The sequence below is a fragment of the Pygoscelis adeliae genome, unplaced genomic scaffold (assembly GCF_000699105.1).
Source record: "Pygoscelis adeliae isolate BGI_AS28 unplaced genomic scaffold, ASM69910v1 Scaffold72, whole genome shotgun sequence".
NCBI lineage: Eukaryota > Metazoa > Chordata > Aves > Sphenisciformes > Spheniscidae > Pygoscelis > Pygoscelis adeliae.
This window is the reverse complement of record NW_008824286.1, coordinates 172,535-182,365: the sequence shown is the minus strand read 5'-3', so window position 1 is coordinate 182,365 and position 9,831 is coordinate 172,535.

Sequence of the window (9,831 nt, the reverse complement as noted above, 5' to 3'; positions counted from 1 at the left end):
TGTTGTATTTCCAGCAGATGTCCGGGAAGTTGAAGTCCCCCTCGAGAACAAGGGCCAGCGATCGAGACACCTCTGCCAGCCGCTTGTAGAACGCTTCATCTGCCTCTTCATCCTGGTTGGGTGGTCTATAACAGACTCCCAGCAGGATATCTGCCTCGTTGGCCTTCCCCCTCACCCTTACCCATAAACACTCAACCGTATCATCATCACAATCGTTGAGCTCTAGACAATCTGTCTTCTGAGGAAAGGGGTCCTGAGCAGAGGCTGAGTCCCAGAAAGCATCTGGTGGGACTAAGTCATATCTTTCCCGCTGCACAATGGCTTCCAGCTCCTCCTGCTTGCTGCCCATGCTGCGTGCATTGGTGTAGATGCACTTGAGCTGGGCTATCGATTTCGCCCCCGGCATCGGCATGCCACCCCTCGGCTCATCTCTAGCGAGCCCGGTTTTGTCCCCTTCCCCCTTCGAACCTAGTTTAAAGCCCTCTCAATGAGCCCTGCCAATTCATGAGCGATGATCCTTTTCCCCCTGTGAGACAGCTGGACTCCATCTGTCGCCAGCAGGCCCGGTGCCGTGTAAACCTCCCCATGATCAAGAAAGCCAAAATTCCTCCGACGGCACCAGCCCCTGAGCCACGTGTTGATCAGGTGTGTTTTCCTGTTCCTTCCAGTGTCCTTCCCTGCCACTGTAGGGATTGAGGAAAACAGCAACAGGCTGCTCCTTCTGCCTGGCTGCCGGCCCTGGCTCAGACGCTTTGGATTTGCTGGATGCCAAACGCTTCCCCAAGCTCTCCAACACGGTCGCTACAAGCTCTTTGGCCACCCGTCCAATTTCCTGCTGGCAATCGGGAGAAGTCTCTGAAGGCTCTGCTCTTCCAGTGCTGCCACACAATCTTCCTCTGATCCCCAGGGCAGCCCTCCTTAAAACACAGACAGACTGATCCCGAGGAGCCTTCCACCTCTCCAACACTTCCTGCACCACAGTCTCAGCCACATCTTCAAGCTTCTGGGCTTCCGTTGCAGTTTGTTGTTCAAATGCAGCTTGATTTCAGGGATATCTTTCTGCTCTTGGGTGGAGGTGGGCAAGATGGTTTTCGAGGCTGCAGCAGCTGCTCTGCCAGGCTGGAAGTGTCAATCGCTCCTGGCAGTTTGGGGGCATCCTTTAATTCGGGCAGGTGTTGCTGAAGCCTTTCCTGAAAGGTGACCCCAGGTTGTGGCTCGCTGTTGCCTGGACAAGAGCTCACACCCCTGTGTGCTGAGGCTTCACGCAGGCCCAGGCCAGTGCCCTGCTTCAGCCACATGATGAGGGCAGAAGAGAAGGGCTTCCCTCAGTACTCCACGTGCTTGCACATGACCTTCCTGCCCACGCCCACCCCAGCACCCTGCGCTAGCTCAGCTCCAAGCCAGGCAGTCCTTTCCCCGCCACAATGCCTGGCCCAGCAGCACAGCCCTCACCTCTTCTGCACTGACCGCCTCCCCAAGATGCACCTCAGCACCGTGCCGCTGACAGGTGTCTGTGAACACTTTGCTTTGCCTACCTCTTCTCGCCTGAACATTTTCTCTGCCTCCAGCTTCAGCCTGGTCAGATACTGCCTGTACTCATTGAACTCCTTCAGAGTGCAAGCCACCTATGGAGAGAAGAGGGGAGAAATCACCCAAGAACTGTCAAGCCAGCTACGCAGACTGCCTTCCCTGAAACAGCCCAAACCCAGCGGGAGGGGAGCTGCTCCTCTGCACACACTCCCTCTGCGCTCGAGGAACCCTGCTTGGAGGGAACCATTTTTCATCAGCCCGACGATGGCCAAACCTACTTTGCCATCACTGCTGACGTAACCCCCTCTCTTCTGCCTCCATACGTTGTCTTTGCATTTGTGGTATGCCTACAGATGCAGGTCATGCAGGCTGTTGTACTCTGTGCACATTAGGTGACAGTAGGGATCTCCCAGGTCAAAATAGCATGAAGGCTGGTGAAGCTGTGAGAGATGTTCCAGAGTATGAACAGGGCAGGAGAGAGCAGCAGGGACGAACGCACTTCCCGAGCTCCTCACGCACACATGGTGGCATTTCCAAACCTCCAAGGTATAGACTAATTCCTGGCTTACTTTCCACCCAGAGGAAAGATCTCTCTACTTCAGAGATCTACTTCTTCTCTCCAATGGAGAAGAAACCCTGTGCCTACATCCTCCGTCTGGTGGCTACCTACTGTTGCTGTAGGAACACAAGGAGCTGTTTACTGCAGGGGTGAGAGGGTTGCGCCCAGTGCTGCACCTGTAAGGAGCTAAGCTGAAATGTTGCCTACAGCCATGTCTTTCCCTCTGGCAATTCACTCTGATTGCGACATGGGATTGCGCTCCCCAGAGGTGCCAAGCTGTCCTTGTGGAAAGGTAAAGGGAGTCTGAAGACCTGACACCAACTCTCTTCTCCATCTAGCTCTGGCCAGCCTGGAGCACTGCTATGGGCAAGTCCTCCTTTCTCTCAGCACCGCAGAGCCAGGAGCTTCCCTCGACTCCCCAGCCCTGTCCAATTGAAGGGCTGCAGCTCCTGCTGTAGAGCAGGTGGCCACAAGGACTTCTCTGAATGCTGGGGACCCCGTAAAAGAGGAGACCTTTTCTACTCCTTTCTACTTACTTTTCCCCCAGCTTTGTCCAGCAGAAGACAGGCTTGGAGCCAGGCAGCAGAGGGATCTTGACCCCGAGTGGGGTCAAAGCATCTATAATTTTATGGTGTCATCATCCATCTGCTTCTTTCTTGATCTAAATGTCCCTAGGGTCAGTCTTGCTACAGTTATTTATCTGTGATGCCAGATAAGGGGAGGGTTTCAGAGAGGAGTCGGAGGGGCTAGGATGCTGGCGTCACCTCGGTAGGCCGGGGGTATCCCTTCTTCTTCATGGCGGGGGCTGTCCTTCTCCTTGCAATGAGCTGGGGTCCTTTAGTCATGCTTACTTAACCATGAATATGCAGTATACAATGTAAACTATTTATATCTTAAGAAAGTTCATACAATTTCATCGTATAAAGACTAATTGGTACAGTAGTTAGGGAATGAGGTTTTTCCTAACAGTCCCTCCTTTTCTTTTGACTGTCAGGATCACACCACACTGTTCATTAATTTAGTAGTTAATTGAGTTCATAAAGTTATACAATGTAAACATACATACATAATTATGATGCAAAATAAGATAGTGAATACAAAACCAAAATCCTCTTAGCTCACGGTCCTATACCTAGGTCTGGGAGCCAAGAGGTTAACCACCCAAATAGATTTAGGGGAGATGCCTGTCTTTTCTCATGTAATATTTTTAAATGTGTCTTTATCTTGTTCTTATCAGTTTCATTTTTCTGGTCTGGATTTACATAAACCCAGCAGCCGTTATGCAATAATGCACATACTACGTCCTGTGCTGCTAATAGGTAGTCTATGGCTAATCGATTCTGTATTACCATTTGTGACAATAATTTGATTTCTTCCTGTAGGGCTATAATACTATTTGCGATTTCATTAATGGCTTTTTCTAAGTCTTTTGACACATTTGCAATCGCTCTTTCTAGTTTTGCAACCCCTAACCATGGGATAAAAGCTCTTACAGGGGGTGTGGAACTCAGTGCCACACTCTCTGAGGGTGTTGACGCTTTTTCTCATATATACCGGCAGTTAAGAGCTACAGAGGCAGAACAGATACTGGTTCTAACCTGTGCGGATGGCATTAATGCACCTAGAATACACTTTTCAGCTCAGGTTGCGAGTAAATACTCAAATGCCATTTTTCCACACATCCAATACTGCCCTGGTAGTTGTGTAAATAGGGTACTACAATCTTCAAATAAATCTGAGTCATGTAAACTATGTCCTGCAAAACAGTTATCATGCGCCAGGTTTGGTTGTATAAGTAAACCAGTAAGGTTCGGACACAGATTAGATGACTCAGAGCAATCAGGATCCTATAGGCCCGTAGTGGAAACCAAAATTTTATAATTATCTTTAGTTTGATTATGGCTTCCTACAGAATATCAGGTTAATCTGTCTGTGAATATCCACATTGTCTCGGAGTCTGCAGGGCCTGATAAACTCCATCCAGGAACAAATCTACAGCATGACGTCTTATTATAATAGGCTTTATGTAAGGACTTTTGGAGAATTTCCCTTTTACACTCAGTGGATGTAGTATATAGTAAGGTTTTGGAAAAATATATGGGGGAATACTGATTGCCTTTAGGCATAGGAATAGATCTATGGAACATTCCAGGCATAAGAATCCCCTTTTCATCTATATGGACCCAAGACCTGAATTGTCCCTTTCCATTAATTCTATTAATTTTAAAAATATATTGGCATTTTCAATTCCCAGCCCTTACAAAGTGAGTATGCTCCTCAATAGGAGGAGCAAACCAATAGGTTTGCTCTCCAAGCCTACCCAGGGGTCTCCTTTCAAACTAGTGACAAACCCTTCTTGGGTTTCTCCTTCCTTTTTTTAGTGCAAACCCATAATGTATATGCCCATCCTTGTACCACTGAGAATTCAATGGGACTGAAATCCAGGAGAGTTGATTTCCGGCAGCGGATAGGCTTTTAGTGCATTTCCAACAGTCAGGCTTATTTGCAATAGTATGGACTGTTGCTATGGCCAAATTATGGAATGAACACGTATAATCAATATTCCACCACAGGCTTATAAGAAAGGCTAGCCTATCAAAATCTAGGCTTCCAAATCACTATTAATAGGAAAAACAAACAAACACAAATAGCAAAAATAATTATACCTTGGTTGCACTCTTAAGTAAGGGTATGGTTCAGTCCATGTACAATTCATAAGTATCAGATTACTTTCCACTTTCCTGTTGAATTCTTACGCAGGATCAGTGGTTTCACAGCCAATCCGCTGGCTCTGTGTAAGTTCCCAGCTGCGGGTGAATCAGTCTCTGTGGTGGTGGATGTTCCTTTAGTGGCAGGAGGGTTTCGTGGTTCCACTTTCAGAGTGGCTGCAGCTTTTAGGTGGCAGTCATGGATTCAAGTCGATTTTTCCTCCACCTTTACTGCTGAGAAAGGTTAGCAATAACAAAAATGGTCCCTCCCACCAAGGAGATAAGTTATCCTTTCTTTTGTGTACTTTTACCCAAACGTTAATTCCCTAGATTGAAGGGGTGCAGAGCCCCTTCTGGAGGTACTGGTTGTATTAGCTGTGCCCGGGCCTGATTGTATTTTAATAATTTCTAAACCTGTAAAATATACTGGGTCACATTTTCATTTCCTGCTAATAAAATTATATGAGTGGGTACATCAGTTCCAGGGAGTTGTATCAGTCTTTCAAATAGTATTTCATAGGGAGGCAGTTTTGTTGTTTGTTGAGGTCTTTGTTAAATATTCATTAAGGCTAAAGGTGGTGCGTGCAAGACACAGTTACCTATTTGGCTGCAGCATAAATTCCTGGCGCGAACCAATTTTTAGCACTGTCTGGGTTAGTGCAGCAGTCCCAAAATGCCCTAGATGGTGATGCATTTTTGCTATGGGAATTGGATACTGCTTAGGTAAAATAGGAAGGTTTTCCATACCTGCTTTCCATATTCCCTGGGAATCTTTGGTCACTTCATACCTTTTCCTAGCGTCAATTTCTTCAGTAGGAACAGCCAAACAGATCTTTTCAGGAGCGGGCAACACCAGGTCGGACCGTTGGACTGTTTGTAAGCCCGGTGGTTCGTACAGCTGTTGTGCTGCAGCTATAGTGGCAATCTCTGTTAGACTATTTCTTTTATCTTCTTTTGTCCTTCTGCTGGTATGGGCTGGCTGATGAATGATAGCAAGTTTCTCTGGAACTGTATAGCTTTTAACAGTTCAGTAGTTTGAGGAGCATTTGATGTTTTACTTTCACTGTAAGTATAAACCCACACAGCTTCCATAATTGCCCAGTAGCATGGCATACTTCAGATGCATATCGAGAATCAGTCTTTTCTTTGGCCAGCTGACAGGCCTTTGTTAATGCAATTAATTCTGCTGCTTGCGCACTCAGCTTCTGGCCGAGTGGTGAAGTCTCTACTACTCCATTCACTGTAGTTATTGAATAACCCGTAACACAGCTGCTGTTCAGATAATATGAGGACCTGTCTACAAATAGTTCCAGATTGGGATCTAGAAATGGCACATCCATTAAATCTCCTCAAGCCTTTTCAGCTTCACAGGTTGTTACTACACAACGATGATATGGAGTTCCTTCCCCAGGTAAAAGGAGTAGAATAGCAGGGTTCAGCGTATTACACTGCTTAAATGTTATGTTTTCCATTGTTAGGAGAATCAGCTCATAGTGATGTATTTGCTGTGGTGACATTGCCTGCATAACTTGTGCCATTGGAGGATGTCCAAGCACTACATTTTTTTACTCCGTTCAACTAGGATTGCTATGGCAGCGATTGCACAGATGCAGGCAACGGATCCTTGAGCTACTGGATCTGGCTGAGTTCAGTAATATGCACTTAGATGTTGTTGTTCCCCAAAGGCTTTGATTTAACATCCCTGAGGATGGGGAGATGTTTTTCTGGATTTTAGTAAGGCTTTTGATACTGTCCCTCACAGCATCCTACTGGACAAGTTGTCCAGCTGTGAGATGAGCAGGTACATGGTGCACTAGGTGAAGAACTAGCTGAATGGCAGGGCCAAAAAGGTTGTAGTGAATGGGGCTACATGTAGCTGGCAACCAGTCGCCAGAGGTGTTCCTCAGGGTTCAATTCCAGGGCCAGTTCTGTTCAATATATTTATCAATGATCTGGATGCAGGAGTTGACTGCACCATTAGCAAGTTTGCTGACAATACCAAACTGGGAGGTGCTGCCCACTCTCTTGAGGGACAAGATGCCTTGCAGAGGAACCTAGATAGGCTGGAGCATTGGGCAATCATTAATGGGATGAAATTTAACAAGAACAAATGCCAGATTCTGCACCTGGGATGGAATAACACTGAGCACAAGTACAAACTGGGAGAGGAGTGGCTGGAGAGCAGCCCTGCAGAAAGGGATCTGGGGGTGCTGGTCGGCAGCAGGCTCAGTAGGAGTCAGCAGCGTGTCCTGGCAGCCAAGAGGGCAAACCGCATCCTGGGGCCCATCAAACACAGTAAAACCAGCCGGTCAAAAGAGGTGATTATCCCACTGTATTCAGCGTCGGTGTGGCCTCACCTTGAGTGCTGTGTGCAGTTCTGGGCCCCACAATTTAAGAAGGATGTGAAGGTCCCTGAATGCGTCCAGAGGAGGGCAACAAAGCTGGTGAAGGGGCTGGAATGAATGTCCTATAAGGAGCGGCTAAGGACTCTGGGTTTATCTAGTTTGGAGAAAAGGAGGCTGAGGGGTGACCTCGTTGAGCAGGGGAAGTGGAGAGGGAGATGCTGATCTCTTCTCCCTGGGAACCAGTGACAGGACACGTGGGAATGGTTCAAAGCTGCATCAGAGAAGGTTCAGACTGGACATTAGGAAGCATTTCTTTACCAAGAGGGCGGTCAAACACTGGAGCAGGCTTCCTAGAGAGGTGGTCAGCGTCCCATGCCTGTTAGTGTTTAAGAGGCATTTGGACAATGCCCTTAATACCATGCTTTAAATTTTGGTCAGCCCTGAAGTGGTCAGACAGTTGGACTAGATGATCATTGTAGGTCCCTTCCAACTGAAAAGATTCTCTTCTCTTCTCTTCTGATTGTATGCAAAAAGCACCACAATTGCTCCAGTTCCCAAAGAGATGCAGTGTGATGGTGAACGGGATGGTCTGACAAAGTAGCAGTGGCGGGGGAGAAGGAGGATTGCTACAGCAAGCTAGAATTGCTACAGGGGCTAGAAATGGGAGCCTGAGCTGTGTCCTCAGTAGAAATGGCAGCCTGAGCTCTCCTCGGGCAAAAAACAAGAGGCCTGACACCAGCAGCGTTGAGGAGAGTGGGGGAGATCTGCTGGCTTGTCTTGGCAAGAGTTCCCCTCCAGCTTCTGCAGGCAGGGCAAAGAGGCTATCCTGAGCATAGCTGCTGCCTCAGCAGCATGCGAGCTGAGCTGCCGTCAGCTTGAGTCAGCAGGGAAAAGGCCAGCACTGGCTGTTCACACAGCAGAGCACGTTCATAAAGCTGCTTTGACAAAAAGATGAAATCCCTGTTCTGCATTTCTAAAACCCAATGTCCTCCTCCACAGGGGAGCAGCAGCACCTTCTGGCCTGGGATTCCCAGGCACAGCGACCCCTCCAGCTCCAAGCACATCACCGGTGTGCTGACGCCTGTTGCACAGCTCAGATTTGCCAGCCAAACTGCCCTGTGTGCCAGGCTGGCTGTGGGCACAGTGCTCCAAGACTCCCTTCCCAGCAGACAGGAATTCAAACTTCTGGTGTCAGTATGGTTACACCAATGCCAGAGCAAGAGATTTGCCTGGTGGCACAGCATCTCCCCCTGCCCAAAATCCCCGATAAAAATAATTTATTAAGCACGTGAAAGTGCAGGCTGCTGACTGCTCTTTCAGACCCTCTGAACTCAATGAGGCTGGGCCATGGGGGCTGCCATCCACAACCTCCTACTTCAACCTGTCACCACAAGGCATCATTTTTGGTCCCGAGTGAAACAAAGGAGAGAAATGGAGTGTGACAAAGCCCCTGCGTCTCTCCGAGGCAGCACAGAAACCCATGCCTCCACCTGGGTGCACATCTCAGAAGCGCCCTGTTATGTGTAACTCTCACAAATCACGGTGAGACCGGTTTGAGTGTATGATCGATTTATTCATTGGCAAGAAATGGCAATAAGCAAAACAGCGCTGGGTGGCCCGGGAGCCTCTGCTCCACCGACGGCACACACGGGTTGACAAAGCACATCAGGTTATGTACAGAAAAATCATACATATTCATCAGATTTCCTGGAAGGGATAGTCTTATTGTACAGAAAAACCATACAAATTCATCAGATTTCCTGGAAAGGGTAGTCTTATGGTGATGAGCTCCCACGCATGCGCAGTAAAATTAGGGTTAGGGTCTTTTCACCCTCCGGTGGTCATTCATAGTCTTCCTCGCTCTGTCCTCTGGTTGAACTTTGGGCTTCCTTTGTCCATATATAGTCACTGAATTAGCTTACCAGTCCTTTGACTCTGGAATATTACAAGGGGGTCAGTTTAACTAGTTTTTTAACACTTACCTTGACACAGTCGTCCTGAGTTCCTATTATCAGTGATTTACACCGGAGGCCTAATGAGCTAGCTCAAGGCCTGTAAATTCTGGTCAGGTAAGAATTTACATGTCTCTACTAAATCACTAAAACTATGCAAGTGAAGCTAAGAAAAATCACAGCAAGGTTTTAGTCAGGGATTGTCAGGGATTTAACCCCTTCATTTCCCCCATTTCTCTAAAATTTGTAAATTCCTTTACAAATATTCTGAGTTATCATATTTCATTACCTTAGGCAAAGTCCAAACTCTCATAGCCAGTTTCCTTAGCTTATACCACAAAAGGCAATTGTCTCATCAAGTTTGGTGAACAAAACAATATACCACTTATCACAGCCCCACCTCCCTTCAGATGGGAATGGCTTCAGGGCAGGACCACTGGCCAACAGACTGCCAGCCCCACTTTTCCTCTTCTCCTCAGGCTCGTTAGGAGGAGGTGTACACAGCTGGCCGCCTGCACCTGGGGCTTCTACACACACGTCTGCTGAAGGTCTTCAGGCTGCAGGCAAAGACAACTCGAGGCAGCCTTGGCCGGGAGCGGGACCTTTGAGAACAGGAAACAACCCCGTCGTGAGAGAAGAGGCCCGCAGAGAAAGTCCTTGGCCCTCCTGCACCTCCTCTGGTGCCGCGGCGGGGCCGGGGGCCGCTGCGAGCCCCTCCGCGCTCTCCCCTGCCGGCA